We start from the raw sequence: 11,007 nt of genomic DNA on the forward strand, positions 1-11,007 counted from the left end.
TTCTGTTTACACAGTTTTAAAAATAAAAATGGTAAGAGTTTTTTTTTTCTTTTTCTTTTTTAGGGCCATACCCATGGCATATGGAAGGCCCCAGGCTAGGGGTCGAATCGGAGCTACTGTTGCCAGCCTACACCACAGCCACAGCAACTCAGGATCCGAGCCGCATCTGTGACCTACACCACAGCTCATGGCAATGCTGGATTCCCAACCCACTGAGCAAGGCCCAGGAATCAAACCTGAGTCCTCATGGATACCAGTCGGATTCATTTCTGCTGCGCCACGACAGGAACTCCCTGGTGAGAATATTAATATTGAACAATATCATCTCAATTTTCCAGTTTGGATGGAGAGAGTCATCTCTCTTCTTGAGGATCTTTGCCTGGGTCTGCAAAGCACAGGACAGGAGGCGAAAGAGATGCCATTTACAGGTTGCATGAATGAAAGATGCTTTTTTTTAATTTAATTTTATTTTTTATTAAAGTATAGTTGATTTACAGTGTTGTATAAATTTATGCTGTATAGCAAAGTGTACACACTCATACACATTCTTTTTCTCATACTACCTTCCATCATGTTCTATCCCAACAGATTCAATATAGTTCCCTGTGCTGTACAGTAGGACCTCATGGCTTATTCATTCTAGATATAACAGTTTGCATCTACCAACCCCAAACTCCCAGTCCATTCCTCTTCCTCCACTTTGGCAGCCAGAAGTCTGTTCCCTATGTCCATGAGTCTATTTCTGTTTTGTAGATAGGTTCATTTTTGCCATATGTTAGATTCCACCTGCAAGTGAGCTCATGTGGCATTTGTCTTTTATCTTTCTGATTTATTTCACTTAGTATGAAACTCTCTAGTTGCATCCATGTTTCTGCAAATGCCGCTATTTTGTTCTTTTTATGGATGGGTAGTATTTGAATATATATATATTTGTACCACATCTTCTTAATCCATTCATCTGTCAATAGACATTTAGGTGGTGTCCATGTCTTGGCTGTTGTGAATAGCGCTGTGATGAACACAGGGGTGCATGTATTATTGCGAATTATAGTTTTATCTGGCTATAGGCCCAGGAGTAGGATTGCTGGGTCATATGGTGACTCTATATTTATTTTTCTGAGGAGAGGCAAGACACGTAATGTCACTTCTTCCTTGTCCCCATCTTTATAAAGACAATCTGCTATATTCACCCAGTTGTTTTATGAGCCAGTGCACGTTTCCTTTTCTGAGAGTAAGTCACTTAAAACAAGGATCATCATTATTAACACAGTGGAAAATTGTACAAACACTACTGAGTGCAGTGCAATGTTTTGTAGTGTAGAATTTTTTTTCCCACTGCAGCAGGAAATATGATATTATTTTTTAGGGCAGTAACACTCGTGGTAGAGAAAAATTCATTAAACTTTCTTATAAAATACAATGATGATAAGAAAAGATAAAATACAAAGTGGTGTGGATGATATGAAATATTAAACTTGTGTGAAATATCCACCTAAAATCTCATCAGAATTCTAATAGACAACTGGACCTTGCTTCTCTCAGGATTAACATTTATTTCGGAGTGGATTTTATGCTTGAATTGGCCACACACAATTTCAGACAGATACTTTTTAATGAGGCTCTTTTCAAAGTTTTAATAGTTACCACAAGTAAAAATGGCCTTTGTGTGAGCAGGTGATAATAAAATGCGAAACTATTTTAAAACCATTGAAAATTTGCCACAGTCGAAATTAAATATTCGGAATCCAAACCATCGTTCTCCTATTTTATTGACAAATGTACAGGGAAAATTTCCTGCGGTAATGTGAATGGATTTCAAATGCAATCAAACATTTTCATATGGAGTATCTCAAAACATGGCACGCGCTCGCTCGCTTTGGAGGCGTACATGAATGGGTAAGGCAATTATCTTCTACAGCTAGTTTAGACTAAAGTAGTGTGAAAGAACTATCACTAAAAGAAGACATCAACAGCAAGTCAGAAGCATCCAGTAAGTGTGAAAACAGAGCCTTTGGGCTCATGCCTGGACCTGTACTTTGCAGAAGCTGCCTCTCAGCTTTCCCTCTGAACTGGTCTACAGGCTGTGCTTCTAGGGACCCTGGAACATGAACTTCCCCCTCAACTCTGCCGATGTCCTGTCCACGAAAGGCAGAAGAGTGCTCCCCTGGCCATGTTTCACATTTAACAGAACGAGAAGAACCAAGTGTCGCATATTCTGATCAGTGTCTTCAGTGGCCCCACGGACCTCTGTAACCAGCCCCCACTTTTCATCCAAAAGCTCCCATGAGTCTATGAAGCCAATCATCATCAGACCTGGGACCCAGAGAAATAAGAAGCACAAAGGTGCCCCAGGAGCCCGCTCAAGTCACACCATGTTCTAGAAAGTTCTAGTTAAAGGAAGCTCCTCCACCCTCAGGATGAAGAAGACAAGAGTATGTGTGCCTGAGAGACTTGTAAACTCAGCATTGGTGCATCCTGTATGCTACCATCTTGAAGGCATGGTCATCAGTTCAAATAAACACAACCCAGAGCGTCCACAAAAGGTCGTATCTGTCATGCAATGGAATACAGCTCTGCCTTCTGAGCCCGTCTAAGCGGTATGGTCATTTTAATTAGCAAGGACAAACCGAGCTTTTAAATCTCCAAGTGAATATGAGTCACCAGAGAATTACATATGGTAGGTTGAAAATAATGCATAATAAATGTGCAATTGCCTCCAAATAACACCTCAGAAACAGATTATTAAAAATAAAGCTCACTCGCTTGTATTCCACTGTTCTTACCAGGTAAAGAGTTCAGTGTAATTCAACCAGTGGCTTTTGTTTGGTTAAACAGTCACCAAGTGGAAACTATTTTCATTGCAAATCCTATCAGCAATGGCCCTTCCAAATGCCTAAATATTTCTTTGAAGGGAAGAAACCTCCTCTGTTTCTTTTTTTTAACTTTGATTTTTCTGCAACAGGGGCAAAACTTTAAAATAGGAATCAGAAGAAATTTAATTCGTAATAATTCCTCAATCACCTTACATGTGGCTTTGGAAATGTCACTTCAAATCTGTGACTCAGTTTTCCATCTATAAACCAAAAACATGGGCTGAAATTTTACGTGAGGCCACACAACTCTCAAATTCTGGAATTTTTACCTGTATTTCCTCACATCGTTTGATCAGTGCAGACCCTTTTACTCAGGAACTCTTTTTCCCAGGTATAGAATGTCGTTCAGATTATCATTGCAAGTCAAGAAAATAATGACATAAAAAGATGCAAGCTTTAGGTAATAAAAGCAGGTTTGGGTGTTATTTATCTTGCATCTGGGCATGGTTGGCACATACTCAGCACTCAGTAGATATTTGATGAAACTGAAGGATTTGAACTAAGGAATCACCTTCCTTGATTGTTCCTGGGAGAATCTCTTTCCTTCTGTTTATTTTTTTATTTTGGTTTTGGTTTTGGAGAAGAGCTTCTGTGCTTGCCCTCCTCAGTACGAAAGCTGGGTGACAGAGAGGAATCACTAGAACATGCTCTACTTAGATCTTGGCAGCTTCACGGTAACCTTTCAGCAATACTGCACGGGGCTGCCTTTCCAGCTTGTCCCCTTAAAACAATTCTTTTTTTTCTTTTTTTTCCTTTTAAGGCTGCACCCACGGCATATGGAAGTTCCCAGGGTCAACTCGGAATTACAGCTGCCAACCTACACCACATCCACAAGGGATCCGAGCCGCATCTGAGACCTACACCACAGCTCACAGCAACACTGACTCTCCAACCCACTGAGCGAGGCCAGGAATCGAACCCACATCCTCATGGATACTAGTCGGATTCGTTTACCACTGAGCCATGATGGGAACTCCATAAACAATTCTTTAATGGACCATTCATTCCTGTCAGAAACACTGGTTAGGCAACCACCTTGAGTCAGAGACCTACATTCAAGGCAAGGGATACAGTGGTAAAGAAAATGAACCACAGTCCAGTTTGCACAGAGTTTATGTTCTAACGAAGAAAGACGGAGAAAAGTAGGTGACAAAGAAGATTCTCTGAAGTAGTGTCAAGATGAAAAAACTGAACCGGGAGTAAGACGGATGGGGAAAGTGGGGGTGACAGGGCATTTCAGATGGCATGGCTCCCAAAAAAACCACATTTTAAGGCAGATCGTGTGGCAAGATAAAGGCTGTCAATGGCAGACATGGGGCCTTGGAGACCAGCCAGAAGTGGGCAAGCACCGAAGTCCTAACACAGGCAGGTCGTTTGGAGAGTTGAAGGCCAAAGGTAGGTCATTGTGGCCGTGGCATCCTGGGCAAGGGGGAAAGTGAGATGAAAAGTTGAATGTTCAAGTCTCAACGGGTTTGCTAACTAGTCGTGTGGAATCCAAGCATCTCATCGGCTCTCCAGAACTTACCTTCTAAGTGCAAGTTCATGGTCTGCAGCATTGTGATTAGAGTCAACAATGCTGTACCGTGCACTTCAAAGGTGCTAAGAGACTAGGTCTTTAATGCTGTCACCACCAAAAAAGAAATGATAATTATGTGATGTGATAGAGATGTTAGCTCACACAGGCTAGAAATCAGACGGCCATATATCAGGATACCCCGTCAACATGGGTTAACCTTAAACATAACACAGGGTCAAAGGCCCAGGGTAGGAGAAAGGAGGGAAGGAAGGAAGGAAGGAAGGAAGGAAGGAAGGAAGGAAGGAAGGAGAAGGGAGGAAAGAAAAGAAAGAAAGAAAGAAAAGAAAGAAAGAAAGAAAGAAGCACAAACTAAGAAATATAAGAAATAAAGAAAGAAGAGAAAAAACAGTAGGATGGTAGGGAAGAAAGAAAGAAAGAAAGGAGATAGGGAGAGAGAGAAGAAAGACCGAAGAAAGAGGAGAAAAAAAAGTAGGAAGGAAGGAAGGAAAGAAAGGAAGGAAGGAATGAAGAAGGAAGGAAGGAAAGAAAGAAAGAAAAGAAGGAAGGAAGGAGGGAAGGAAGGAAAGAATTGATTCCGAGAATGAAAGATTAAAAAAAAAATCTGGAGTTCCCGTCATAGCGCAGTGGTTAACGAATCCGACTAGGAACCATGAGGTTGCGGGTTCCGTCCCTGCCCTTGCTTAGTGGGTTAACGATCCGGCGTGGCCGTGAGCTGTGGTGTAGGTTGCAGACGCGGCTCGGATCGCGTGTTGCTGTGGCTCTGGCGTAGGCCGGTGGCTACAGCTCCGATTCGACCCCTAGCCTGGGAACCTCCATATGCCGTGGGAGTGGCCCAAAGAAATAGCAAAAAGCCAAAAAGCCAAAAAAAAAAAAGTTTATAAAACAAAAACAAAAACAAAAATCTAATCTGACCTCTTTGAACCTGAGTTTATCCCTGGTATTGGGCGTGATAACACTCTCCTCACAGACTTGCTGTAAGAAAGTCTTGCAGTCCCCATCCTCTGGGTTGTCAGATGAAATTCAAACTCCCAACCAAGCACCACAAGTGGTCTTGACCTTGGGTCTAGCTGCCTCAATAGCTTCACCTTAGTCTGTTTCCCCTCGTTCACCTTTGACCCAAACACAATGTGTTCTTGCATTTCTCTGAATGGGCCGGCATTTTTCACTCGCTCATGCCTCCCAGGGCTGCTCCCTTATCTGAAATACCCTCCGCCTCCTCCTTCTCCTCACTGACTTTTACTTGCTTGTCAAAACCTGGCTCGAGCAATTCCCTCCAATAACACGCTGAGCACAGCTGACCTAAGGTCACTAATTTATGGGTTTGTCTGTCCCTCTCTCCTGAACCTTCCTTAAGAAGACAAACATGTTTGTACACCATATTCCTGCATCACCTGGAACAAATCCGTGCTCGGCGATTGTTTAGTGGGTAATCCCCCTGTCGGCCGGGGTCCACTTGATGCAGAAAATCTAGACACACCCAGCTCCCAAGGAGAAGCTCAAGTTCCCAGTGTTGGTCAAGGTAGGCTGGGTTATTCCATAATCACAAACATTCCTAAATCTCAACGGCTTAACACAAATAAGAATTATCTCTTACTCATGTGACAGTTCATCCCAGATCAGCAAGGGAGTCTGGTAATTACAGATCCTGGGACTCAAAAGGACAGAGGCTTCTTCTAAACATCTGATTCGCTGGTCATCGCCAAAGAGAGAGGTGAACTCTTGCTTGTCTGAAGGGATTTGGCTGGAGGAATCTCGAAGACTGGTTTTCTGATTTCCCATAAAGTGCTCAGTTTCCAGTTTGTCTAGAATTTCTTTGAGAACAGCTCCTTTGAATTTATTTCAAGAGCTAAGTGGGGTGGGAAAAAAAGGCCTATGCACACATTCACACACACACAACACACATGTGCATCAAGGAGGACACACACAATAATTAACAACTGTTTCTGAAATGTTACAAGACCTTAAAATTCTTGCAGTCCTTCATGCCATCCACCAGGTTTTGGGACAGAAGTGATTTGCTGGTGTTCAGCCATCTGGGCAACTTTTACTTTAGAGTTAGGACTCGGGGCTATATCCACATAGCAGTTTCTTCACTATCCACCTAAAATAAATCTAATTCCATCAGTAGGGGGTGATGATGGGCAAATCACTTAGCTTTTCTGAAACTCAATTTTGAAACTCAATCAATAGCATCAAGGCCATAATAATAATAATAGGAGCAACAGTTAATGTCCATTGAGCATCTATGCGTATGTTTTACCTCCCGCAGTTCCCACTCTCACACACACACACATTAACTAGTGTTATTATCCTATTTTGCAGAAAAGATAGCTAAAGCATAGAGAAGAGAAATTAAGTAATGGGGCCCAGGGCCACAATTAAGCCAAATTGAACTCAGGTCAAACTCCAGAACTGAGGCTCTTAATTCTAATTTCACACAACAGTGAAAGAGGACAATAGTGCCAAGAACCAGAATGGGTGAGTGCATTAAATGGAAATAAGTTGACGGAAAGTTAGTAAAACATAAAGAGGAATGGCCCAAGATTACTGCGAACAGCTGAAGACAGGAATCGTGTTGCATTCCTCTGAGTGTTTCTTGGCATACAGTAGATCCTCAATAAATGCTTGATGTATGCAATAAATGCCAATTCAGGTGATTCACCTGCCGTATCCCAGTGGCCACGTGGGGTGCTACGGAAGCTTGCCTGCCTGACCAAAGTTGGTTCTGTTGAGGAAGAAGCACTTGAGTAGACTGTCACAATTTTAAGTGTGTATTTATTGAAGGAGCATTTTTAAACATAGCTAAATATGGATTTTAATAGATGGCACATTTGAATATATATGAGATAATTTCAGTGATATAAGTTGGGAAATATACATTCCCTAAAACTTTCAAAGCAGTACCATTTTGTACAGCTTTTCCACTCAGAGTCATCAGTGTCCATATTTTCCAGAAATGTCATCTCCTCTGCCATCATAAGCATTGGTGTTGCATCATTTCATTCCCTAAAAGGGTGTTTGTTCTTATCTTCTGGGTGTTCTTCCAAGCTGCTTACCCTCATTCTTCAGGCTTTCATTCAGGCACTTTCTGGATTTTACCAGATGAAGTCCACAGAGATTGTAGACAACATCATGGAGATACAATGTCAAAGGGTAGATTTGTGGTCCTTTGTTAATTTGAGGGTCAGGGACCAATGGGCCTCCTATGTAGGAACCCCCGTTCAAGGCTACCTCTCCATTCCAAGTCATCTGGGTGGGATGGAGTGGGGTCTTTGGTGCTGGGCACATGGAGAACTCAAAACCGTATCCTGCCTTCCAGCCATCAGCCTCACCAGGAACTGAAGCCAAAAAACTGAAGCTTTCTTTGTGATGACCTCCTTCCGGGTTCCACAGCCACAATGTCTAGACATTAGTTATTGGCAACCCCCCTGGGGTCTGTAAGGAATACACTCAAGTCGAATTAATCAATCTAATAGTGTGCACAGTTGTTAAAGAGTAACCACAGCTTTAATGAAGACAAAAGGCACCAGATGTCCCTTTTGATCGTAACTGGGGCTACTTTGACTCACCCCTCCCTGTGCTTTCTTTCCCTCACCCAGTCTCTTGGGGTCCCCATTCCTTGTCTAGCACACCCCCCATGCCCTTTCTCCTGTGATTGATTTAGAAGCCAGCACGTGATCTTCAAGGCCTCTGCCAATACTGAGTCCCATTCCTGGATCATCTAGATGCTTCACTGTAGGCTCGATAAGTCCTCCGTTTCCTCATCTGTACTATGGGGGAAATAGCGTCCACCGCACAGGGTTCTTGTGTGAAGTAAGTGGACCTTCTGGGTTCACACTGAGTAGGTGCAGTTTCCGCCCTTCCTTCTCTTCCTCTTGCCTTCTCCACCTTCCTTCTGTACATCCTTCCTCTTCCCCTTTTACACCTTGTTCTTTTGAAAACATTTTCCAACTTTCCTCTCTCTTTCCCTTCCTGCTTCCTCCCTTCCTTCTTCCCTTCCCCCATTCTTTCCTCTTCTTTCCCAAGCTTCCTCTTTGGCTCGCCCTCTCCTTTTGCCACCCGAAGCCATCACAGGCACGGGAGATCGGAGATGTCTCTGGATGTCTGGCAAGGCTGGCAAATTTGTAAAACGCAAGAATAGCCCTGGAAGTGGCAAAGGATGAAGGTGTTCGTTGTTACCATGAGACTGTCATTCTCTCACTCTCTTGGCTGGGTGAGGAATACATACTGACCCAAGAAATTAAGGCGTTCAAGAGAAAAGACCTCTCCTATTTGATCTCTCCTGTTTTGCATCTTGAAGTAATTGTCACTATAGAAAAGTGGATATGACCAACGGTGATCCTTGGAAAGTTTCAAATATCTGAGCATGTTGAATTAGTTCTCAGTGACATATATGACCTTGACTGAACTACAAGTAAAGGGTTTGGTTTGTTCGTGTTATTTATTTATTTATTTTTGAGACCTGCTACAGCTACCTGCGAATCAAGTCTCTTCTTTCTGCCTGAGTCATAATCCCGTAGTTTTCCCTTATCACAACAGTAGAGTCTGGAGAGGTGAGCCAGGCATGTCAGTCCTGGTGTTCACTTCCCAGCCTCCCTTGCAGCTTACATGGTCAAGTTCTAGTTCTTGCCAATGACATCTAAATAGAGTCTATATGGGAAGTAAACAGATATTTGAGTTTGCAAAATTCTGGGAGCAAGTGGCTTAAGTGACATGGGCAAGGATTACTCCTCTAAGGAGGTGACTTTTTTTTTAAGGGCCACACCTCTGGCATATGGAAGTTCCCAGGCTAGGGGTCGAATCAGAGTTGCAGTTGGCAGCCTACATCACAGCCACAGCAGCACCAGATCCAAGCCACATTGCCACAGCTTGTGGCAATGCCAGATCCTGAACCCACTGAGAGAGGCCAGGGATTGAACCTGCATCCTCAGGGATATTGTGTCAGGTTCTTAACCCACTGAGCCACAATGGGAACTCCAGCAGGTGACTTCTGAGTGAGGCCAGAATGAGGCAGGCAAACAGTGATCTGAAAAACACTCTTGACAGGGAACATCAAGTGCTGGTGAACAGTTTAACTTTCTTTCTTGGCTAATAATTGAACTTCAGGGCCTATCTGTCTTTCAAAGTCTGGTGCCTGCATCTCCACATATCTTCACAGTTTATATCTATTTATTCATCAAGGAATGAATGAATGATTTGCAATAAGTAAAAATATTCCTAAAAACAACAGGAATCTAGTGAACAAGTCTAAACTAAGTATTATATCTCATTTATATGATGCTCCTACCCCCAAGTCAATTATGACTTTATTAAAATAAAAATTATCACTGGAACCACATAAGACTTCTCCTTCCTATTATATTATGAATTAAATATAAAGAAATACTTGTCTGTCAGTCTGATTACTGTGCATCTGGAGGTGGTTTTTTCATTATTATAGTTTTTTTTTTGGTTTTAGTGTTGAGAAACTTCTGGTTTACTGAAGCCATCAGATAGTGTATCAGTTATCTATTGCTACATAACAAATAGCCCCAACACTTAAGTACTGAAGTCAATATACATTTATTATCTAACAGTTTATGTGGATCACAAATTCAAGAGCAACTTAACCGAGTGATTCTGGCTCAGGGTCTCTCAGGAAGTTGCAGTCAAGCTCTCAGGTGGAGCTGCAGTTTCTGAAGTCTTGACTGGGGCAGGAAATTTTAGTCCCAAGGTGGTTTCCTTGAATGGCTAGAGGAGGCATCCATTCCTCAATCACCGATCACTGTTAGTAGGAGGCCTTACCTTCTGGGCTTCTCTATCAGGCTGCCTGAGTATCCTCACCACAGAGTGACTGGCTTCCCCAAGAGCAGACAATGCAAGAGAGGACAAGGCAGAATGATCGAGCCTTAGAAGTGACATGCCACTGCTGCACTCTGTTGGTCATGCAGACTACTTCTAATACAGTGTTGGAGGGGATTATGCAAGGGCATGAACACCAGGAGGTGGGGATTATTGGGGATCATCTTGAAATCAGGGGACCACTGCAACAAGGAGATGGCTGAATAGGGGTGAGAAGGAAGTGTAGAGTTTGCTAAAGAAAGATCTAAAAGGCACTATAACACTATCTCTGTGGCCTATCCAAGATCCATACTCCACATGCTTCTTTGATCAGACCCCTTGGTCGGTGGGGGGCCCAGATCCTGGTTTACGGTTAAGCGAGGCATATAGTTCTAGAAGTTTTCCATGGAATTCTGGAAAGACTTTTTCACCTCTGACAAGAAGAAGGTGCTGAGGAGAAACTCTGAGCAATGCTCCTACTCCTGTGTCTACTTTTCCATGTGGTATAAGAGAATGAATGCCTCGAGATGCTATAACCATCTTGTGACTGTGAAGAAAAGGCCAGAGGGGAAAAAAAAAAAAAAGGAGTTCCCGTCGTGGCGCAGTGGTTAACGAATCCGACTAGGAACCACGAGGTTGCGGGTTCGGTCCCTGCCCTTGCTCAGTGGGTTAACTATCCGGCGTTGCCATGAGCTGTGGTGTAGGTTGCAGACGCGGCTTGGATCCCGCTTTGCTGTGGCTCTGGCGTAGGCTGGTGGCTACAGCTCCGATTCGACC

Source organism: Phacochoerus africanus, chromosome 6 (assembly GCF_016906955.1).
Source record: "Phacochoerus africanus isolate WHEZ1 chromosome 6, ROS_Pafr_v1, whole genome shotgun sequence".
Lineage (NCBI taxonomy): Eukaryota > Metazoa > Chordata > Mammalia > Artiodactyla > Suidae > Phacochoerus > Phacochoerus africanus.